Below are 25,479 nucleotides of genomic sequence, written 5' to 3'. Positions count from 1 at the left end.
TGGTGATAGGCAAGGTATCTAGGACATCTGTAATATGTTGCTTTGATGCTCTTTCCTTCCCAGACCCAATAGCTAATAAAAAAAGAAAAGATCTCTGCATGATGTTCTACTTGCTCATTTTTGGTTTTGCAACTGAGAAGGAATTTCAGAACAGACCTTAGCTTCCATTCAACTCCTCATGGGGGAGATACGTTGAAGGATTTCTAGAAACAGAAAATTTCTCAGAATTTACATTAGCCTTGCTGATCATTCAGCATGGTGAAGCTAGTAGAAACTTCAGGGAGAATGAAGTCAAAAGATAGATCTGGGAGCTGACCCTTTGGCAGGGTGGATAAATTCACGCACTCCACTATGGTAGCCCAGGGTTCTCCAGTTCGGATCCTGGGTGTGGATCTGGCACTGTTTATCAATCCATGCTGAGGTGGCGTCCCAAATAGAGGAAGTAGAAGGACAGGCAACTATTATATACAACTATGTACTGGGGGGCTTTGGGGAGAAAGGTAAAAACAAAAAAGAGGAAAACTGGCGACAGATGTTAGCTCAGAACCAATCTTTAAAAACTAACTAACTAAATAAATAAAATCCCCCATTCCCCCCAAAAAGACAGATCTGAATTCAAGTACAAAATTAGAAGTTCCACACTCTAAAAAGCATGATTCATATTCTCTCTCAAATCAACTGCCCCATACTTTCCTTCAGCCTCACTGCCACTGTTTATTTGGGCAGCTTTTCCTTCCCCTGCCATACTCTTTCAACAGATACATAAACTTACTGAGGACTTTCTATGTTCCTAGCACATTGCTAGCTGTTGGTAACATGGGCATACCTCGGAGATTCTGCAGATTCAGTTCCAGACCACTGCAAGCAAGCAAATATTACAATATAGCTAATCACATGATTTTTTTGGTTTCCCAGTACATATGAAAGTTATATTTACACTATACTGTAGTTTATTTTAAAGTGTGCAACAGCATTACATCTAAAAAAACAATATGTACCTTAATTAAAAAATGCTAACCATCATCGGAGACTTCAGCACAAATTTTTTGCTGGTGCAGATTCTTGCCTAGATGTGGATGACTGCTGGTTGACCAGGGTAGTGGTTGCTGAAGGTTAGGGTGGCTATTCTTAAAGTAGAATACTTTAAGAATTCTTATTTAAATGTGGCAATTTCTTCAAGTAAGCCGACAATGAAGTTTGCTGCATCAATTGACACTTCCTTTCACAAATGATTTCTCTGTGGCATGAGATTCTGTTTGATAGCATTTTACTCACAGTAGAACTCCTTCCAAAATAGCAGTTAATCCTCTCAAAACTACCACTGCTTTATCAACTAAGTTTATGTAATATTCTAACTCCTTTGTTGTCGTTTCAACAATCTTCATGGTATCTTCACCAGGGGTAGATTCCATCTCAAAAAAAGACTTTCTCTGCTCATCCCTAAGAAGCAACTCCTCACCTATTGAAGTTTTATCATGAGATTGCAGAAATTCAGTCACATCTTCAGGCTCCACTTCTAATTCTAGTGTTCTTGTTATTTCCATCACATCTGCAGTGACTTCCTCCACTGAAGTCTCAAACCCCGGAAAGTCATCCAGGAGGGTTGGAATCAACTTCTTCCAAACTCTTGTTAATGTTGATATTTTGACCTCTTCCCATGAATCATGAATGTTCTTAACAGCATCTGGAATGGTGAATCCTTTCCAGAAGGTTTTCAATTTACATTGCCCAGAGCCATCAGAGGAATCACCATCCATGGTGGCTATAGCCTTATGAAATTTATTTTTTAAATAATAAGATTTGAAAATCAATGTTAATCCTTGCTCCACGGGCTACAGAATGGATGTTGTGTTAGCAGGCATGAAAACAACATTAGTCTCATTGTCCATCTCCATCGGAGCTCTTGGGTGACCACCTACATTGTCAATAAGCAGTAATATTTTGAAAGGAATCATTTTTTCTGAGCAGTAGGTTTCAACAGTGAGCTTAAAATATTCGGCAAACCATGTTGTAAACAGATGTGTTGACATCCAGGCTTCATCGTGCTGTTTATAGAGCATAGGTAGAGTAAATTTAGTCTAATTCTTAAGGGCCCTAGGATTTGGGGAATGATAAATGAACACTGGCTTCAACTTCAAGTCCCCAGATGCATTAGCCCATAACAAGAGAGTCAGCCTGTCCTTTGAAGCTTTGAAGCCAGGCATTGACTTCTCCTCTCTAGCTACTAAAGTCCTAGATGGCACCTTCTTCCAATAGAAAGTTATTTCATCTACATTGAAAATCTGTTCTTTTGTGTAGCCACCTTTATTAATTATCTTAGCTAGATCTTCCGGATAACTTGCTGCAGCTTCTACACCAGCACTTGCTTCTTCACCTTGCAATTTTATGTTATGGAGATGGCTTCTTTCTTTAAATCTCAGTAACCAACCTCTGCTAGCTTCAAACTTTTCTTCTGCAGCTTCCTCACCTCTCTCAGCGTTCATGAAATTGAAGAGAGTGAGGGTCTTCCTCTGGGTTAGGATTTGACATAAGGGAAGGTTGTGGCTGGTTTGATCTTCTATCCAGACCACTAAAACTTTGTCCATATCAGCAATACGGGCATTTCACTTTCTTATCATTTGTATGTTCACTGGAGCAGCACTTTTAATTTCCTTCAAAAACTTTTCCTTTGCAATCACAACTTGGCTAATTGTTTGGTGTAAGATGCCTAGCTCTCAGCCTATCTCAGTTTTTGACATGCCTTCTTCACTAAGCTTAGTCATTTCTAACTTTCGATTTCAAATGAGAGATGTGAGACTCTTCCTTTCATTTGAACACTTAGAAGCCAGTGTAGGGTTATTAACTGGCCCAGTTTTGATATTGTGTGTCTCAGGGAACAGGGAGGCCCAAGAAGAAGGAGACAGATGGAGAAAGGGCTGGTCGGTGGAGCAATCAGAACACAGACAACGTTTACAAATTAAGTTCTCTGTCTTCTATGGGCACAGTTCCTGGAGCCCCAAAACAATTACAGTAATAACATCAAAGATCATGGGTCACCATAACAAATATAACAATAATGAAAAAGTTTGAATATTAAGAATTACAAATTGTGACACAGAGACGTGAAATGATCAAATGCTGTTGGAAAAAATGGTGCTGATAGAGTTGCTTGACACAGGATTGTCATAAACCCTCACTTTGTAGAAAATGCAATATCTGTGAAGCACAGTAAAAGCAAAACACAATAAAACAAGGTATGCCTGTAGAAGAATAAGATACGAAGCGTACTTATTATTGTGCTCATTTGACATTAGAAAAGAAATAAGAGCTGCAATGCGAGGAGAGCAGCTAAGAGAATAAGGCTAATGAGGTGGGTGGGAGGTGGACACAGTAGGGATATTTCCAAGGAAATCTTTTCTAAAGAAGTAACTTTGGAAAAAGAACCTGAAATAAAGCAGAGAACCCAACCCACAAATAAGTGGAAGAAAATACACACTAGGCTAACTGAATGAGTACTACAAATTCAACATGCTTGGCAAGTTGAAAAAACGGTAAGTAGGCCAGTGTGGCTGGAGTACAATGAGAAAGGGGGAGGTAGGTGTGAGACAAAAAAACATAGCATGTCCAGTTTAGACATTCAGTGTACGATCACAGTATTAGCTGGTGATTCCTCTGTTAGAACTACTGGAGAGGAAACAGTATAAGGCTCTTCTCCCTGCTTCTGAGGAACTTGTGCTATATTTGGGAGGATAAAACTTACACATATATGAAACAAGAGCAAACAATTTCAGAGCCAATGATGATGTGCAGTGCAAACTCAAAGTGCGGCTCAGAAAGATTAATCAATGAGAGCGAGGGGACCAGGGAACTTCATTGCAAAAGTGCAACCTGAGATGCATAGAATTAGAAAATCTAGAGGGAAAGAGTTTTACTGAAGACATTCTGGAATAATAATACACAAAATACTCTTCAGTGAGAAATAGGGTTCCTGTAAAAGACAGAGCAGTTACGGTAAGACCAGTCATCTATTCAACTAAATGCAGGGTGGTCATAAGTCTCTGACTCTGTTGCATTGGACTTGTTTGTTCCAAAATAATTATTAATAGCACTACCTTTTACTCTCAAAAGTGTTAGGGTTTGGATGATAAAGTATATAGCTATCCCAGCAAAAGATGACATCTTGTAAATATAGATTGGAATCCATCCATGCAAATGTGGGACCATTTACCCAAGTTGAGCTCAGTTTCTGCACATAGAAGATATAATTAAATATGAGACAAGTTTAATCACTAGTCCATTCAAATTTTAGTGATAAAACTTGCAAGCTTCTACCAGTGAGCCCCCCACCACAAGATGTATCTAAAGGACATTTTCCAAAAGATCCCTCACTTCCATATTAAGTTGGTATTTTGTGTGATGGTTGGATTGTGCTAGTAATAAATGGTATCAAAATAGGAATATTAAGTGGCTACATTTTCTCTTGTATTTGAATTTGGAAGAAATGGGTGAACTGTTTTTGTTTCTTATAGTTTAACTAAACTGAATAAAAAAATTAAAAAAAATAAAACTACAATAATCCATTAAACAGTTTGAGGTTTAAGCTATTTCATCCTCCAAGTAAGACTCTTTGGAATGTACATTTTCTCCAACATTTCCTTTGGAAAGGAGCGTAATGGTGACTGATATATGCTTGGTGAGACACAAAAGTAGATAAGCTCTTTTGCTTTTATTATGGTGAAAGGTTAGTAGGAAAAAGGGAGCTTATGAATAAATGAGTGTATCTGACAACAGAATTAATGAGCTCTCGGATCTTGTTTTGATCAATGAGTCATGTAGGAAGCTTTGTTTAGACCTTGGCTAATCAATAAACTATTTTGTAAAACAAGGAACATAGATTTGAGGGTATTAGATTAATTTTGAAATTTCACAAATCAGGTAAAGAAAAATCTGCAGATTTGGGGATTTTTTAGTTGAAGCTCTTTAGAAGCGTGTCTAGTGATTACAAAGGGTATGAATCTTAAGGAAACTTTAGCATGTTATGTTTCCATTCGTCCAACTTTGACATTTGACATCTGTCCCATTGACTTTAAAACTCTCTTCTGATTCTGCCCATCAAACATCAGTATGCCTAAAAGAATCTTAGGCGACAATGAATAAGATCAAACTAGCATTGATTTTGATCAGGCTGGGTCTTAGTCCCCTCAGTTATAAAATGAGGGTATCTCATTCTTGTTCTCAAATGTTCCTATCAGTTCTAATATTTTGTTGATGAAGTCATAGGCTTTAATAAAAATATAGCAATATGTTACATATCCCTGTATCTCTATAAGGAATTTAGCCCAATTCAAGTTTTTGTGAATCAGAAGAGCCCCACAGGCCGGCCCCATGGCCAAGTGGTTAAGTTTATGCACTCTGCTTTGGTGGCCTGGGGTTTACCGGTTTGGATCCTTGGCGCAGACCTATGCACTGCTCACCAGGCTACGCTGTGGTGGCATCCAACGTAGAAGAACTAGAATGACCTACAACTAGCATATACAACTAGGTACTGGGGCTTTGGGGAGAAAAAAATAAGTTCTCATGTTCTTCTTCAGTAACCTGGGGTTTGCCAGTTTGGATCCCGGGTGTGGACATGGCACAACTTGTCAAGCTATGCTTTGGCAGGCATCTCACATATAAAGTAGAGGAAGATGGGCACGGATGTTAGCTCAGGGTCAGTCTTCCTCAGCAAAAAGAGGAATATTGGCAGTAGATGTTAGCTCAGGGCTAATCTTCCTCAAAAAGCTAAAAAAAAAAAAAAAAAAGGAAGATTGGCAACAGATATTAGCTCAGGGCCAATTTTCCTCACGCAAAAACATCATACTTAAAAAAAAAATGCAGAGCCCCACAGTCATATAATCTTGTATAAACGCTGCTAATAGATCCAACTTTTAAATATAAAGAAGAAATATCTCTTTACCATATGTGGCCTTAATGATGTGTGAGATAAACACTATTTATAGAATGACACATTTTCAGAGTTGGATGTGATTTTAGATATTACCATCCACCAGATGAACTATCAGATGACCATCGAGATTAACTAAATTTCTCAACTCTGAAAAGCAATTCAATATATTGATTTATTAGTTCATTCGTGTGTCTGTCCAACGGCCTATTCTTTCATTCATCCATCTATCTATTTAGCCATGCCGCAACTGCTAAGTGTAAAACATTATGCTGGAATATAAAAACACATAAGAGAAACTGAGATTTAGGAAGGCCCGCAATGCACTAGAACCTTTACTATAATTGTTAAAGATGATATGGGAATAATTAAGGAGTTATTAAAAATGAGTTACTGTGTGTCCGGAGCTTTCTTATGATTTGTATTATTATATCCTATTCTTTGGGACTGAAAGGAAAAAACGATATATAAACACACCTGAAACTAGAAAATGGGACATTCAACTCTGTGGTATGCCCTTTCCATTTCACCAGGATGTTTCACAAAGAGAAATTTAAACACCCAGGATGCAGGCAATGACAGACAGACTCTTGCTGCATTCCTAAGGCTTAAGTTTCTAAAAGATGAGAGAGATAAATCCATACCAGGAGAGAAGAGGAGTCCTTATCATGTAAAATGATAGCTCCTGCAGAACTAGATAGAAAAGGGAAAGGATTAACTTCATCCAAAAGTCATTTCGCCAAGTTACATTGATGCAAGTTCAACTGGTTGTACAATCTATCCTCTATCAAGGGGATTTAGGGATGTTGCTCTGGATTTCACAAACCAGCTTTTAAAAGCAAACTTGTTCTTTTAGATTATTCAATGATATCTCACAGTTTCTAAGTCACTCCAAGCTTTCCTTGTAAATTGAGTTTGTCCTAGGTTACGTTCAAACTGCTTTTCTAAAACTTTGCCAAGTCACAGCACATTTTGTAGACGAAGGGGAAAATGAATTGGAATTTTAGAAAACAAAATTCTGACATCTGCTAGCTGTGATACTAAACTTCTAGGGATCCAGCATCCTTTTCTGTAAATAAAAGGTGCTAAATTAAATTAGGAATTGTAATCTAGTGTCCCACTGGTTAAATACCGTCTCTTAATGTGTTTTGTTGGTCAGTACTATGTTTTATTATTATAAAATTTAACCTAAATGTCACTAGTTTGAGTGTACCTTCTTTAGTTTAGCACGAGCTCCATCATTACTTAGTGCATAACATCCATTCTGTTTCACGATTTATAATATTTCATCTGGCCTCCATTAATTAACTTCATTTCTGACCCAGACTCTCCCTTCCTCCAAACACATGGTTTCAGCTCCACTTGGGTCTTTGTTATTTCAGGACTTTACTGAGTATGTTCCTTCCTTGGAGTCTTTGCACCAAGTGCTAATTCTGTCTCTAATGCTCTTCCTGCACAGACCTGATCTAACTGACTTACATCCTTCCATTCTTAGCTCAAATGTCATCTTCTCAAAATGGAGCATCTGATCATAAGCCAAACTCATAGAAACAGAATTATGTGAGGCGATGGAAGTATTAACTAACCTTTGTAGGGGAGGAAAAGTAATTTTCTCTCACCCTTTTAAATTCTTGGCTGAGACCCCCCAACCCCTGTAATAAAAGACAGATTAACAGGAGAAAAACAAACAGAAGTTTAATAACATATAGACCACCCATATATGGGAGATACACAGGAAAACTGAGTAACTCCCCAAAATAACTCAAGCCACCACCTTAAATACCATCTCCAGCTATAGACAAAAGAAAGATGTTGGAGGCCAGTTACGGGAGGTTTCCAGAAAAAGCAGAGTAAACGAGGGTATGGTTATGATAAAGAGCTAAGAAGAGCCTTCTCCATTGATAAGAGTTTCTAGAGATTTAAAGTCCTCCTTCTCTTTCAGGTACTGAGAGAAGGACACCTTTACAAATGGAGATTTCCCGTATAAATGTAAATGTCTCTTACAAAGGGTAGCTTTTACTGGGTTTTCAGAGCTTCTGTGTCTGCTGCTTCTTAAGAATAATCAGCTCAAAGAAGCATATTTTGGGGTGATATATTTCGCTCCCCTTCACCTTATTGCGAGAATCATTTCACAATATATATGTGTGTCAAACCATCACCTTGTACACCTTAGGCTTACACAATGTTATATGGCAAATATATCTCAGTAAAGCTGGAAAAAATTTTGAAACTCCCCACTCCAGGTCTCCCTTACTCTCCTCTACTGTTTTTTCCTTTTCTATGAAATGCTTCATCAAAACATTTCACTCCTGACATTGTTACCAGTGCATTGGGTGCTTCTTGTCCCCTAGGATGGAAACCAAGAGAGACAACAAATGGGAGTAGAAAAGTAAAAGTTCAATAGTTTGTTCACAAGGGAGCTGGTGTGGAAAGGAAAGGGCGAATGACCAGCTCTTTAGGGAGCATGATTGTGGGGCTTTTATTAGGCAAAGGTTGGGGAGGAGTGCGTTTTCACAGCCTGTAGAGGCAGGGTTGTTCATGCACCTGCACTGTTGCATAGCATGCTACTAAATGCAATGCATGTATCATTAACATGCTAGTTCTGCACCCCTGGGTGTCATTTTTACTATAATAATGACACAAAGGTCACCTTCAGGCAACTCCTGGGTGCTAGGGTGCATGCATAATCCCCAAAGAGCCCTGAGGCTGTGGAATGTGGATCTCGGTGGTCTCTATCTGATTCTCTTAGTTTGCGATTGGTTAGGGGCCTTATCCTGTTAGGCCGGGGACCTTGAGGATGAGCCTGTCTCATTAGGCTGGTTCCTAAATCAACATTTAAATTCCTCCTGAACTTTTCATTTGTTCTTGCCTTACTTAAATGCTAGACATTTTCTTCTTATATTCTAAATTTTGCAGTCAGCTCAGCCTAATCACAGGGATATTGTTTCATAATGGTGGCAGCATGAAAAGAACTCAATTCAAATTCTAGCTCTACGTTTTACAAATTTGGTTAAGCGCCAACTCTGCACCTCAATTTTCCAGCTCAGAAAAATAGAAAGTAATAATCACATGGTATCATATGGGATTTTGAATATCAACCACGCTCAGGGATGGTACTCTCAAAAACAATAAGTATTATTCTTATTAAATGCTCAGTTGTTAGCCACATAAAAAAATCAAGAGAGATTTATTCAATTTGTCAGAATTATCAGAATACTTTTTAAAGTTCCTGACCTAGTCTGTTTATCCTACTTAACTTATTCACTGTTTCTATAAATCTATGAATAGATTATTACCTCAGGACCTGGTACGCTATTGGATCTCTAGAAATATAAAGCAAGGACATCGGGAATTTTCTTTCAAGTTTAAATTAGGCATGTGAAACTAGTAGTATATCAAGGCAACAAAAAAAGGGGAAACGAATCTTTCTGCTAAAGAGGTTTTACTTTAACACGGTCTGCACTCCCATGATTGTTTGCAGGCAAAGACTGAAAGTCAGGAAGAGGACACAGCTACTGGAGAGACCACCAGGGATGTTTCCAAGTTTGGGAAGTTAATAATCATAAACTTGAAAATGCATCTGAATGAAGTCTCACATTGCCTTCAAAACAGTCACTGATGATGCCAGAGTTTCAGATTCAAAGGAGGAATGACATACAGGTTTATTTTAAGCAGGCATATTTATTTTCTTATTGCCATTGCTATTGCTGTTAGTAATATTATTGTTGTTATTGTTCTTAATATTATATTAAAAGTCACTGGAAAAAAAGTCCACAGAGAAAGAGGTGGTGTGTGAGAAATTTAACAGTGAACAATTCTTACAAATAAACTAGAAATGGGGCCCGCCCTGAGGCCAAGTAGCTAAATTTGCATGCTCTGCTTCTGCGGCCCAGGGTTGTCCAGTTCAGAACCTGGGTGCGGACCTACACACCACTCATCAAGCCATGCTGTGGCAGGATCCCACATAGAGGAACTACAATGACTCACAACTAAGATACACAACTATGTACTGGAGCTTTTGGGAGGAAAAAGAAGAGAGGAAGATTGGCAACAGATGTTAGCTCAGGGATAATCTTCCTAGGAAAAAAAAGTGAACCACAAGTTTTTAGAAAGTTTAAAGGAATTCTTTATTCTAGGAGATCTAGCTGGAGATTCTGTGGAAACCTTTTTTGGAAATCTTTAAGTAAGTGCTTCTCAATAAAATCCTAACTGGAGAACATGATATCCAATTTCAATATGTGGAAAATTTCCTTTGCACACAGCCCATCCAGATAATCATTCAGTCCACAGCTTGAGTACTTTTCTCAGTAGGTAATTCCTTGAAAAATCTCTATGTTACCTTTGGAGAGCCCCACCTATTAGAAAGTAAGTCCTTATGTTGAACGTAGAGGGAGCACCATGAAATTCGTTCATCTATTCATTTATTTTACACACATTGAGCACTGGGCCAGATGTTAAAAGTATAAAAATAAAAGAAGGAAGAGAAGGCACATTCTCTACCTTCAAGGAGCTCACAATTTACGGGGGACAATGAATGAATAAGTATGTATTAATAATAGAATGTGATTAAGAAGCTAATGAAATGGATTTTTAAGCTGTATTAGAGGTGAAGAGGTGGGTCACATGAATTGTCATCTTGACTATAGAGATAGCATAACATGCTTTAAAATTCAGATTTAAATAAACATATTAAAACTCAAATAATTTTCTCCCCTAATACCTTATATAATGGAAAACATATGATAATAACAAACACTTGGGGGAAAGTTTACCAACAGTAGAAAGAAAGAATAAATAAGGAAAGAGAGAGATACAACCTCATATAACAACCCTCAACAACTAGTGCCTGGGGAAAGAAAGAAAAGAAGCTGGATTGAAGTAGACAGTTTAGGAACCACCTAAAGGCTAAGTGGTAATATGACAGTATCCTGAGAATTCTCACCAATTAGTTATTACTCACTAATTACTCATCTCACTAATTACTCTGGAATACTCACTAACTACTTATCTTATTGTTTCTCCTCCTAACCTAGAAGTCATAGAAACCACCACCAAGGCAAAAAGAGTTCAGTGGGGAAAGTGAACACATTGAAGAGAGAAATGACAAAAATGAGTGGGAATTGTAAATCCTTAACTTCCTGTGTCAACTTGATTTAGGGTATAATAAATACTCTTGCATCATAAACACTCTCACAAAAGAACAGAGCTGATGCATTTTAAAAAGTCTCTACTTTACCCTTGTCTATGCTCTCCCAACACCACTGCCCACTATCACCCCCATCCATTTAGCTTAGGTGTGTAAAAGTTGATAAAACACAAAAAGCCCTCAAGAGTTGCTCAAAATAAAACCAAACCACCGTTTTCAGATATAACAGGTGTCACCTGACTCTCTTTCTGTTCTATCAAAAGAAGTGGAGTGTCTACAAAGAGTCACTCCAAAGGAACTAAGGCAAAAATAAACGGTATGGCAAAACTTAAAACAAAATACGGGGGAAAAAGGAATGTGCCAAGCAAATAAGAGTCAGAGACCACGATTTAGAATAAAACCTTATTCAGAAATGCTAAAAACTGCTTCATGTCATAGAATAACTTAACAAGAACTTGAATTCAATAGCGTTACAACAATCAAATAAAACAATAAGGGAAGTTGTAGGTTGCAGGAAATACACTAGAGGCCAAATGCTTTCATTATGCAACTACTACATGTTGAAATATGCAAAGAACAGCATATAGACCCTAAGCCTAAATTACTGACACAGGGATAATCATGGTAAATACAGATGAAAACAACAGAGTAAAACAACTAGAGATAAGTCAATCGATTTGGAAGATGTCATGATTCAACATAAGGTACCTGGTTCCCCGAAGTGAAGTACTTACATACAGAGCAGAGAATTCATCTAATCATATAATGCAAGATATATGACTGAAAAGAAAAACTAATTGAATGCACAGATCAAAAGAACACGTAGTGTTTTACCATACCAAAATTTTCCGGCAAATGTATATCTTAGATAAATTGTCTAACTTTGAGAATAAAACAAGAATTCGTAAAACATTGGAGCACATAAAACACAGGACCTACATGGAGAAAAAATGACGCTGGTTTCAATCTCCTCCACATCTATATTCACTTCTAGAAAGATCACGAGCTATATATCAATGAAAATATCTGTATTTTTGAGGGAAAGAGAGTGACATTTGAAAATATTGAACTTAACCACAATGTCTTTAAATTATAAAGGCAACAACTAGTTACCCCAATCATTAAGGAACAGAATCAGCAGAGAATCTGTGAGATCTTCTTTGAAAAATTACTTGACAAAGTCCAGCCAACTAAAAGAAGTATCAAAGTCAACAATCCAAGAATGGGCAATTGGTGCTAAAAAGAACAATGGTGAACATAAAGTCCATTTAAGTATAAATGATAATACTAAAACAAGTAAAAACTACATCAATTATGGATATATAAAAATGTGAAAAGTATGCTATTATTTTTATATTTTCCAGGTTTATAAACACACACACACAAACAAATTGGAAAGTAGGTAGAAGAAAGAGTTCTTATCTCTTCATCTTTCAAAATAGTTATTGTACTGGCTGAAATTAAAATACATCTTTAAAAATAAGTACAGTATTCAATGTTTCATTCACAGTATCTCTATTGTTTTAGCTTAAGAGAATATTTCAGCAGGCATAAGTGGTTAAGTTCACGTACTCCACTTTGGTGGCCCAGGGTTTCACCAGTTTGGATCCTGGGTGTGGACATGGCACCGCTCGTCAGGCCATGCTGAGGTGGTGTCCCACATAGCACAACCACAGGCACTCACAACTAGAATATACAAGTATGTCCTGAGGGGCTTTGGGGAGACGAATAAGGAAAAAAAGAAGATTGGCAACAGATGTTAGCTCAAGTGCCAATCTTAAAAAAAAAAAAAAATATTTCAGCAAGTAATATCACTTGTAGTGAAGAAATACTTAATTGAATTTTGTTAATCTTTTCAGATTTACTTCAGTTTATTTTAGTTATCTAATATTCAAGTAATATTCAATTTAATAATTTTCAACAGAGACCATTTGAAAATGATCTCATTTTTGTAAAACTATATTTACATCTCTCCTACTAGTTCTTCATGCTGTCTTTCTTCCCTCCTTTTTCTTTCCCTCCTTCCTTTCTTCCTTCCACTTTAGATACACCAGAAAGATGTTTGGAATAAGGGGCATCTAATGTTTAAGGGTAGGATTTGGTGTGGTTTCTAATATTATTTTTGGCAGTTTTCTGCATTGCTTGAATTTTGTCTAATATATATTTTTCATTTTATAAAAATAAATAGAAATATTTTTCCCTTAAAAAAGCATTTGCAACAACAAAAACACAGAAAGCATTTATGCAAATGTACTAACAGTTGTTAATTCCTGGTGGCGTGAATATAGCTGCTGCTATATTTTTTTTCTGAAATGTTTATCCATTTAAATATGGAAGATTTGGTATAAAGCAGTTGAAGCATTTTAAGTTTACATGAGCTCTTTATCAAAATAAATGAGTAAGTGGCTTTACATTCAGGTAGAGATAGATTTAGATTCATGGTGAGGAAGATTGGCAGTGAGCTAACATCTGTTGCCAATCTTCCTCTATTTTGTATGTTGGATGCAGCCACAGCATGGCTTGATGAGCAATGTGTAGGTCTGTGCCAGAGATCTGAGCCCACAAACCTCAGGCTGCCAAAGTGGAGCACATGAACTTCACCACCACTCCACCAGACCAGCCTCTCAAGTTCATTTTCTTTTTTCTTTTTCTTTTTTTTTTGAGGAAGATGAACCCTGAACTAACATCTGCCACCAATCCTCCTCTTCTTGCTGAGGAAGACTGGCCCTGACCTAACATCTGTGCCCATCCTTCTCCACTTTATATGTGGGACGCCTGCCACAGCATGGCTTGACAAGCAGTGCATAGGTCCGCAACCGGGATCTGAACCGGTGAACCCTGGCTGCCAAAGCGGGATGTGCAAACTCAACCACCGCGCCACTGGGCCGGCCCCTCAAGTTCATGTTCTTGATCTACAACATACAGCTTATCATATGGCCCTGGTGGTTTTGATACGACGCCAAATAACATAAAAATGCAGTGTCTAGCACACAGTAAGCCGACCATAAGTGATGTTCCTATCTCTTATGTTTTATTTTCCTTTTATAGTAATTCTGTGGTACCCAAATTACATAATTATGCACATTTAAATATTGTACATACATAATCACTCTGCAGCAACCATACAAAAACTTGCATGATATGGTTAAAATGACTCTCATCAAACTCAAGGCCTAAAAATAAAATTAATTGTATTTTCTCCCAGAAATCATGCAATTTACAGCAGGAAAAGTTATATGATTTTATTAAACTATAGAGCATAAAAGTGGGCATTGAACAAGAGGAAATCTATGGCACTTTTAGAAATAAGAATTAATATCTCCCATCTCATCTTCTCCTTCCCTCCATCTCCACTACAAAGTCCACCCATATGTATCATTAGTAAATGGTTCCAGGGAAATGAAGAAATATTGACCTACAACTAGACATGTAAAAATACAAAACCTGAGAAATCCTTTCCTAGATAACTCATGGAAGATGATAGAAGGCTATCCATATAAACTAAATAACAAAATATCACTTATCGTGGGCCAGCCCCGTGGCTGAATGGTTAAGTTTGCACTATCCACGTCAGCAGCCTGGGGTTTGACCGGTTCAGATCTTGGGTGTGGACAAAGCACCCCTCGTCAGGCCACTCTGAGGTGGTGTCCCACATAGCACAATCAGAGGCACCCACAACTAGAATATACAACTATATAGTGGGGGGCTTTGGGGAGAAGAATTTAAAAAAAAAGGAAGATTGGCAACAGTTGTTAGCTCAGGTGCCAATCTTAAAAAAAAAATACCACTTGGCCAATTTTTATGTGCACATGCCTCTGAGAACACAAAGACATTTGTGGGGGAAAGGATCTTCTATGGGGAGGATTGCCAGATTTAGCAAACAAAATTATGGGACACAATTAAATTTGAATTTCAGATAAACAATAGATAATTGTTTTGGATCAACAAAATCGCAAACATTGCATATATTTTCTCTGGCCACCTATTCATATAGGATATGAGTCGTTTGAACAGGTATGTCAAGGCTGAGTAGGAGGAGCTGGCTGCCTGGGGAGGGGAGAGGAAGGAGAGGCTAGACAGACAGAAATGGAATGATCAAGGAAAGAGACATTGATACGTCATGTTTCTGGAACCCCCATCAGTTGTGTACCCGAAAAAGTCGTGTAGGGCAGGGTGGAAAAAGATGAGCGTGAAAAGTATTTGAACCTAGCATTTAAAGCCATTCCAGGGAGTTTGGAACTTACTTGATAAGAAATGGGGGTTTCATTAGGTTTTGAGCAGGCCGGAGATATGATTAGTGCTGCTCTTTAGAAAATAATTGACTTTCCGCGTCTCCCACAGCTAGTGGTGTGGTGGTGTTCAAGGATTACAAAATGTCTGTCAAAGCCAAACTGAACTTGGTATTTTACCATTTGTTCAGCATTTGTCATTTATTTCTTGACCTTATTTGTTCCAAAATTTTGGGGGATGGTATATGATACTACTTTGCTTTTGTACCCAGTGACATTGGTATAAAATTAAGTAAAATGCCTCTCTCTTTTAATTAAAGAAATCAATAACTTGAGAGAACTGTGAAAAGGTTTTTATTTCTCAAAATTATAAATTAAAAACTTACTTTGGCAAGGTGGTTCTTCAATCTATCAGGATATGGTAGCCTAGTTTGGAATGTGGAGCCTGCCACATAGACCTGGTTTCAGATCTTTACCCACTTACTAGTTGTTTGACCTTGATAAATAGACTTAGAAATCTCAAGTTTTGATTTCTTGATGGGACAAAACTACAGTTACAGGCTCATTTAAAAAAGCTACTGACAGAAAACATGTAAAGCCATCAGCAACAGTGATTGACACATAACAAAGAATGTTAACCTATTGCTTTGTTACAGAAAGAACTTGATTTTGAAATCAGATGACATACATATTCATGTTATAATTCTGCAAGTTGGCTGACTGATACCAATTTTTTTAAACTTTCTGAGACTCAGTTTCTCAAGGGTATTATTATTTTTAAATATTACTGGCTTCTTGTGAAGATTAATTTACATAGACAAAATGCTTGCTATGCTGCTGTACATCTAATGTGTACTTCATGATATTACATAATTGATTCATTCACTTCATTCAACAAATATTTATTTAGCACCTACTGTCTATAAGTAAACAAAAACAAACACACTGATCAAGCTCATATTGCAAACGGGATTCAGACTTTCACTAGTGTAATTACTTGATTTACATTATTTACAAACAGAGAGAATTGCTTTGAAGGAAAGAAGCCTGAGTTAGGATGGGAGGACCAGGCAAGACTCCCCTTAGGAATGAACATACCCCTTCTCTCTTTGAACCAGTTTTCTCATCTGGAAATCAAGTGACTGTAATATAAAAGACATTTTAAAATGTCAGTGGCAGAGTTGGGAATAAAGCTCAATTTTCTTGAATCCCAGCCTTCAGCTCTTTCTTAATCCAGGTAAGTAGTTCCTAGACTTCTGTTCCTTTCCTGCAAAATGAGGAAGGTGGGGGGAAGAAAATGATCTCTATAGAGCCTAGAGTCTATGAATCTTTGAACTTATCACTGTTACAAAGTGAAGTTCGCAAGGAAACCCCACAGAGGAATTTACTTATTTTATCCCAAAGCATCTTTGGTCTGAACACACATATGCCACCATATGGGATACATTTAGAACATTCATTAGGAGAAGAATAATTAGTCTCCCATCGTACGGGAAAGAGAATAGACCCAGAGGATAAATACTTTAGAAATTGAAAGAAAAGACTTTTTAAAATAAATCTGCCAAAGACAAATTGAAGAGAAATAAACTGGAACTCATTTGAAGAAAATCAAATGAAATGAACAATTAATTCACCTGTAAAGCTGCATAGCACTTGTGTATTGGGGGAAGAGATTGCATTTAATCTCACATGCGTGGAAAGGAAGAATACAATCATACATATTAACACAAGTACCCAAGGAGGATTTCTCCTTTATTACAACATGGAAAGGAATTGGAGATTTAAAGAACTTAGACCCCTGCAAATGGTGATTCCTTCTCAACTCCAATGACTTTAATTTTGCCGTTAAGCACGGGATGCATATAAAAAGCTCCAGGCGACCCGCATATTTGACTAGAGTTCTAGGGGACTGCAGAATAATGAGAAACAGTGAGAATGAAGAGGAATACAGGAGAAAAAGCACTGGAGGGAGGAAAGGGAGTGGTGTTGAGATGTCGAACCGCAAGGGGATAGATTACTCATCCGTTAATTCAGCAAGTTCCGTTGGTTACATCTTCTAAAGAGATCCAACCTCTGCACACTTTTCAACACTTTTAAGGAAACTTCCAATACAGGCCACCATTACCTCTGGTCTACACAAGAGTCATAGCCTCCAGTTTATTTGTTTTCACTCCTTCACCTGACAAAGTGTATTTTACCCACTGCAAGATTTTTTTTATTTATTCTTTTTGCTGAGGAAGATTCGTCCTGAGTTAACATCTGTGCCAATCTTCCTCTATTTTGTATGTGGTTCACCGCCACAGCATGGCCACTGACAAGTGGTCTAGGTCCATGTCCAGGAACTGAACCCAGGCTGCAGAAGCAGAGTGCATCAAACTTAATCACTAGGCCACAGGGCCAGCCCCTCACACAGAAACCTTTCAAAACTTAAATAAATAACGTCAGGTTCCCTTATTCAAAACTCATCAGTATCCCATCAAACTTAGCAAAAGACATCCAAAGTCTCCCATGCTGTAAACTGCCAAGAATCTGGAACTCATCACTTACTTCTCTGACCTCATCTGCCTCTCTCACCTTCTCTGTCTGCTCACTCTGGCCCACTACCTCTTAGTTTTTAAACGTTAAATTTGTTCCTACTTCAGGGATTTTTTTTTTGTTCTTTTCTCTATTTTCCCTTTTTGTGAACTACATCTTCACTTAGACTCCTAAACATCATATGCTAAGTCAGTCCTATCAGAATACTTACCCCATCCTTCTTCTCTTTTCCATTACTCTGATTTATTTTTCTCCATAGCATGTATTAGCACCTGAAATTATTTCTATATTTTTTCTTTCTGCCCCACTAGAATGTGAGCTCCATAAAGGCTAGGGCCTGGTCTTACTAGTTCATAGCAAAATCCGTAATACCTAGAATATTGCATGAGACAGATTAGGAATTAGATAAATATTTTTGAATGATTATTAAATTATTTCCATTATGAATAGGACAAGTACTTACAGAGAATTTAGTATGTGCCACACCATACAGCATGTTCTGGGCTACACTGATAGAAGCATAGAGATTTGACCTCATGAGGTTTTAGTCTACTTTGTGACATAGTCAAGATATTGTGAGATAATCAAATTATTATACTAATTTTAAAAATTATCACTGTGATGAAGACAGAGAAGGAAAGGGCTAAGAGCCAGGCTGGAAAGCCCAGGAATTTTTCTTGAGGAAATTATGGTTGAGCAGAGACCTAAAGGATAAGTAAGAATTAACTGATAAATTTAATTAAAAGTGTGACAGAGCACCCCAGGCAAGAAAACAGTGTGTGAAAGAAGACAAAGGAAGGCATGAGGATCTGAAAGGTCAGTGTAGATAGAACACAGAGAGCAAGGGGGAAGAGTACGGTGCCTGACGAGTGATCCAGTATCGAGTGCAGTGTAACAAATCACCACGAAGCTTAATGGCTTAAAATGACAGTAACATTTATTTTGATGACGAACCTGCAATTTGGGCAGGGCTCAGTAAGAACAGCTTCACTGCTCTATGTGGCTGGAGCAGGGGTGGCTTAGACATGATTCAACAGTTGGAGGCTGGAAGCATCACAAGCATATCCAACAGGCATCATTGGGTGTCAGCTGAGAGCTCAGCTGGGGCTGTCACCTGGAACACATTCATGTGGTTTCTCCACATGGCTACTTAGCTTTCCCTTACCTTGATGACTGGGTTTTGAGAGTGTGTGCTCCAGAGAACAAGATGAAAGTGATTGACAATTTTTATGACCTGGCATTCCTTCGACATTACTCTATTGATCAGTCTGGGCACAAAGGTGGCCCAGTTTCAAGGAAAGGATGCATACATTGTATGATTCAATGAGTGTAAACATCACATTATAAGAACATCACGTGGGATGGGGCATGTCGTGGCAGTCATCTTTGAAAATATATAATCTGCCATGATAAGGTTACATACGGAAGTAGAGCTGGACTAGACAAATCTTGGAAGTCAATTTTAAGTTTTGTCTTTATCCGTAAGGAATGGGGTGTCAGATTGGTGGTTTGAAACAACTGCTTTGGGTGCTGGGTGAAAATAGAAAGAAGTAGACAATTTCATGAGATAATTCTTTGGAAGATAAAATCATCCAGGCCTGGTGACAGATTGATTATGAGGATGGAAGAGAGAAAGGTATGGAAGTAAATTGCTTGTCTACCTCCTAGTCACAAAATCTAGGTACGATTAGCCTGAATTTTATAAAGATATCTTGGGTTTCTCAATCACTTTGGTATAAAAGACTTATCATTCTCTCCATCCATTCATTTGTCCATTCATTTATTCAAAAATTTTTTGAGTGCCAAGCATGAGCAAGGTATATACCAGGAACTAGAGACTATAATTTCAGGACAGTTGACAGTTGACAGTTGACAGTATAGAATTGACAGTCAATTGGCTGGGGCATATTCCTGTGTGCTCCTTGGAACATCCAGTGCAGACTCTACCAAAGCATGATTGCCATAGATGAAATGCACCTGTTCCAGAGGCCATGGTTAAGGAAAGTATCTCTGATGTGACTACATTGGAACTAAGTTTTGAAGGATGGGAACATATTAAATGAGGAAGTAGCAGAGACAGGTTGGGGTGAGGGTTTAAGCAGAAAGAATAATGTTACAATTGCACAGAAACATTAACACTACATTGAGAAATGGTGTTCCAAATCATTATCTAAAACTACATGTATAGATGAATCTGGAGATTTTGTGTGTGTGTGTAGGTGAGGAAGATTGGCCCTTAACTAACATCTGTTGCCAATCTTCCTCTTTTTCCTTGAGGAAGGCTGCTGCTGGGCTAATATCTGTCCCAATCTTCCTCTATTTTATGTGGGATGCTGCCACAGTGTGGTTTGATGAGTGGTGCTGGGTCTGCACACGAGATCTGAACCTGCGAACCCCCAGCCGCTGAAGCAGAGCATGTCAACTTAACCACTCCGCCACTGGGCCAGCCCCTGAATCTGGAGATGTTTGACATGGTCCACATCATTAAAGAGTATAAGTGCTCCCTAAAGAGTTCCAAGTTTCTGGCTTACTCTAGCTTTGACTCTCAAGGTTTCAAGAAAGGTGATAATATTATCAGACGTGTTTTCAAATAATTATCTTGTTCTCCTATTGCCTGCAGTGCTGTAAGTTTAGAGGTAAGGAAACCATATGGACCATTCTTGAACGAGTCTGGACATGAAACAATTAAGATCTGAAGCCAGGCTAGAACATTGCAGAGAGTGAGAAGTGGATAAACTCAAGAGGAATTGAGGAATCTCATCGTCCTTCAGGAGTTTCCAAGTGAAGCTGATCATTAAAATGACATGAGGAGATATTTTATCTTGTTTTATTTCTTTAAATAGTGATTTTTGGCCTCACCCTGAGAGACACTGAATCGGTAAATAAATTACATATGAAGATGGATTTCTATTTTTAAACTTTTTAGCAGCAAGATTTCAAATTTATTGATAATGGTGAGTACCTTAATAGTACTTAAAATTAGCTAGAAATTATTCTAAATACTTTTTATACATTATTTCTTTAAAACTCACAACATCCATATTGGCTAAGTTGTTATTATTATCTTCAATTTATAAGTGAGCAAAGTGATGCTGAGATGTTAAATAACTTGTTCAGGGAAACTTGGCCAGGAAATGCTGGACAAAGAACTTAAGCCCAGTCACACTGGCTATAGACTTGTTGACTATTTGATCCCAACAGGAAAGGGACTAGGGTAAAGCAGATGGGGCACTCACCACTAGCACAAAATTTAAGGGGATGCCAAAAAACTCAATAATCAAGATAAATAATATTTAATGCAATATATTAAAAATTCAAAACTAATGTAAAAAATTCATGATGAACAAAATACCAAAATTTTAAATGAAGTCAAGATCAGGATGTTATCATATCCTTCCTTTCCCACTACAGGAACTACTGAGATGGCTCCTCTGGATGAAGAGCATCTTTTGAAGCAGAATTCGGATGTCTCATTTGGGGAAGTTGACTTTGGGGGCTGTGTTTTGCTTCATTGGAAATATCTAGCACGTCTGGGTGAGGCCACGGAACCAGATGGAGCCAGAAGGGGAGAGCATGTAGAGTGAAAAACAGAAGCCAGTGCAAAACCAAGAAGAATACTTCAGGATCAAGCTAGTATCCCAGATGGATTGATCCATGATATCAAGAATATTGCCAGGATAGACCAATATAACTTTAAACGATGGGGACCAATTGAAAAAACAGTGAAAGAACATATCTCATTTCAGAAAATAGATGTTTCTCTCTCATGGCTTGTATAAATAAAATTTTACAACCTACCAAACCACAGGTAATTCCAGAAGGTAAAGTACTTATTTAGTGGAATCAACAAGGATAATAATAGAATAAATATTAATTAAAAATAATAATACATATTATTGCATTAAGCTTGAAGAGTATAGTTGGATTTACATATTTGCATCAATATTGGAATCAAATACATGTGGGTTAGAATTCATAGATTTGCCACTTAGTAGCTATGTTAGTTTCACTCTGAGAGACTGTTTCTCTATCTATATACCAAGAAATCTAATCATGGTAATTACATAGTAATGTATCCAAAGTCTCCGTTTCAGGGCTCAACACTCTAAGCATTATATGGTCTTTCTAATTCTCCACTGAAGAGAAAGGGAACAAAGGCAAGAAAAAATATTTGCAGTGCTTTCCCTTCTTCCAGGAAGAAATACACTTGATTTGCCAACCTTCGTTTCAGCTCCATAGTCTAAGACCCGGGCCATTTTCTTACTAATATGGACTTTACAGCATTCTCCACTTAGTTTACAGAAGTTCTGCTGCCCTGTGACCTGAGCCAGCACACAGATGGCCTCCAACAGAATGTCCCTCAAAAGGCATTTACTTTTAAATCTGAATCTCCACACAACCTTTTCCAAAACAGAGGTGACTATGGACATTGCACTTATGTATAAATATAATTAAATTTATTTACCACTCAACATTGGAGACTATTGATTCACTAATGAGAAATATAAAATATGAAAAAGCAGAGCCGCTTCATACCCAAATGAAGGGCAGCCAAACACCTCTTAAAACATGCCTGAGAATGTTTTATCACAACCTCACAAAATTGCTCAGAGCATGACGCAAAAGGGATTCCTGGAAGCATATGGAATAAATGGAATTACCAGACCTTAGTTCCCAGTATTTTCATCAGCTACTTTCCCCCGAGGTAATTGTGATTTAATTTTTTGAACAATCAAATCCTATGACCAATGGTGATTGTAAATGCAGGTTTGAACTCTGATCACAGCAAATCACATTAAAAAAATAAATAGCAAGGGCCTCCAGTAATATAAACACAAATGGGAGAATGTAAGCTATAGAACTGAGGGATGGATCTGGTAATTTGAGGAAACATTATTTATTATAATAAATGTTTTGATGCTTAAAATATACAAAATGCGCTCTCTCTCCCCCATATACATCACTATATATCATTCTATGTCTTTCTATGCATCAATTACTCTCTATAATGCATGTACATATATGTCTATGTGTGTGTATATATACATGGCTATCTATCTACACATACACATACATATACACTGTATAATCACTCTATACTGCAGAACACTTTTTGGAGAGATAAAGAAAAATGAAAATAGCAGAAAAATAACTTTGGCAAAATAAGAATTATGAGCCAAGGAGTTTATAAGCTAGTTGGAAAGACAAAAAAAAATTACAAATAACAAAAATAATAATTAATCCTAATTAAGGGTATAATTTTTGTTAGCTCTATTTACTATTTATCTCCTTGAGCAGAGTTTGGCAAATTATAGCCTGTGGGCTGAATCTAGCCCACCATTTATTTTTGTATGGCTCATGAGTTAAGAATGATTTAAATTTTTAAATGTTATATACATGTCTACATAATATCCTCCAGTTTGCCTCTTGGCTCAAAAAAACTAATATGTTTACTATCTGGCTCTTTACAGAAAAAGTTTGCCATCCTTTATCCTAGAGGGTTGTCTTGTGTTTATTCAGAAGATGGTGTTCATTCATACCGAAATTGAGTGCTGACTATGTGCCAGGCCATATCCTAAGCATTTTACATGGATTACCTCATTAAGAGTCCATAATAGCATTTTATGGTAGGTAGCTGCGTTATGATCCGTTTTCCAGGAAAAGAAATAAAGGCTCAGAGATTACAAATTTCTTACCTTGAGTCACCAGGTCACCAGGTGCTAAGTGGGATGGACACCCTGACCTTGTGACTGCTGAGCAGGCACTTTCAACCTTTCTACTGCCTTTCCCTTTGCTGAATTGTAAAGCTAGTTATTGTATAAAAAAAAGTAAGAAATAAAAGCAAAACAACCTAGACAAAGGAAATCAAATGAGCAAAGCCACAAAATCACTATTTAGAAAACCGTAGTTGAGGAAGCATGCTAAGCATTGATATGAACAAGGTGCGGTTCACAAGAAATGAAGAATAAGGTTGGAGTTGCAGCTAGGATTCAACTGGCAAAAAGTGTTAAAGATTAGGTACATTTCCTTTTGAAAATGAGATAAGCAGTAAGAACCAACACTCAGCCCAAAGCCCGCAAGGGAGGAAGGAGGCCCTCTGAACACTTGGCCTCCTATAGGCTTTGTGAAGTCTTCCCATCAGGAATTCCCACTGCCGTCATGGACCACAATGGATGAAGGTCCTGAGACTGAGGATCATGCCTCGGAGGATGCTTTGGGGGGCTGGGACACTCCTATAACCTAAAACAAAATAGGCATTCAAAGATCAGGCAATCAATCCAAGAGGTCTCAATAAAGAGATGACACATTTAAAAGCAAAAAACATAAGGATTATTGTTGAGAAAGATATCGATTCTAATATTACCTCAGACACTTACTCTGGTGCAAGATATTTAACCCCTCTTTGTCTCAGTTTCCTCATCTGTATTATGACAATAAAAATTCCTGGAGTTGTTAATATCAAATAAGTTGATGTATATAAGCAGCAACGGGCAGATGGTAAGAGCTATGTATTTATTCTTGTTGTTGTTGTTGCCTTTATGATGATGATGATGCTATTCGTGGTAGAGAATGCAGAAATTAAAACTGCACTTTTGAGGAAAGGGAGAAAAGAAGTACTAGTATGAGACTACCATAATATTTAAGGTCCAAAATGATAAGGGGATAAAAATGTGAAAAGAAGGAGATCTAAAAAAACATGTCAGAGAACTGAAAAAATTTTTTAATAAAGTGAATATGTTGTATAAATGAGGCACTACTCAAAGATGGTTTGTAATAAGACAAAGAGATCCACAGTGTTACTGTCAGATTTGGGTTCAACTGAAACATAAGAGTTTCATCTTTTGCAGTTTCATCTGCAAAAGATGAAACTCTAAGAAAATACAATTGTTGCCATTTTCTGTTTTAAGAGTAACTCTGAATAGTTATGATTTAGGTACTAAGGAAGAATTTCACCTAATGGAAAGAAAGTAATTTAATGCTCTTTTGGGGTTCCAGTGACTTACTGTTAGTGACATGCATATACATTGCTATGACAACATCTTACATCAATACAGTTACCAAGTAATGGTCTAGTCCAAGGGTTGGCAAACATCTTCTGCAAAGCAATAGAGTAAAATTTTAGGCTTATGGTCTTTATGGTCTCTGTCACAGTTCTGCTGTTGCAATGTGAATGCAGCCATAGCCAATATGTAAACAATTGGGCATGATTGTTGTCCAATAAAATTTTACTTGCAAAAACAGGTGGCTAGTTGAATTTGGCCTATGGGCTACGGTTTTCCCACTCCTAGTGTAGCCAATAACAGAATCTATCTGTGCAGTTTATTTGTTTTTTTTATAATAGTGCACTCACATGCTCATATGTGTGTATCTAAGGAAAAATGTCCATCACATCATTGGCAAACAAACACCAGTAATTTATAAAGCAATGTGGAGTAATTCTAGTGGTATTTTGAAGTTTATCAAAATGGGTCAGAATTTTGACTAGTTTGGATATATGAATATTTACTGAGCCTCAAACCTAATGTGTAAATATGAGGCAGGGAAGGATGACAAAATTTTTGTAAGGATTCGAGTAAATGTAGGTGAAATGCTTAACACAGTGCCATACTAGGTGAAGTTTTTGTTTGTTTGTTTTGTTGGGGTGT

The 25,479-nt window shown here is 37.5% G+C and overlaps 1 long non-coding RNA gene across 2 annotated transcripts in view; it reads right to left on the bottom strand.

Annotated features, from left to right (window-relative positions):
- LOC111772671 (uncharacterized) overlaps window positions 1-18,344 on the bottom strand; it is a 55,860-nt gene extending 37,516 nt beyond the window's left edge. The window contains exon 1 of one of the 2 annotated variants that reach the window (XR_011437678.1): window positions 18,297-18,344. This is a non-coding gene — a long non-coding RNA (uncharacterized lncRNA). The remainder of the gene's footprint in view (window positions 1-18,296) is intronic. The other variant, XR_011437679.1, reaches the window with a different exon arrangement.
- Between the last annotated feature and the right edge of the window lie 7,135 nt (window positions 18,345-25,479).

This window comes from Equus caballus, chromosome 3 (assembly GCF_041296265.1).
Source record: "Equus caballus isolate H_3958 breed thoroughbred chromosome 3, TB-T2T, whole genome shotgun sequence".
Taxonomy (NCBI): Eukaryota; Metazoa; Chordata; class Mammalia; order Perissodactyla; family Equidae; genus Equus; species Equus caballus.
The sequence above is the reverse complement of the archived record's forward strand: the minus strand, read 5'-3'. Positions and strand labels throughout refer to the sequence as shown.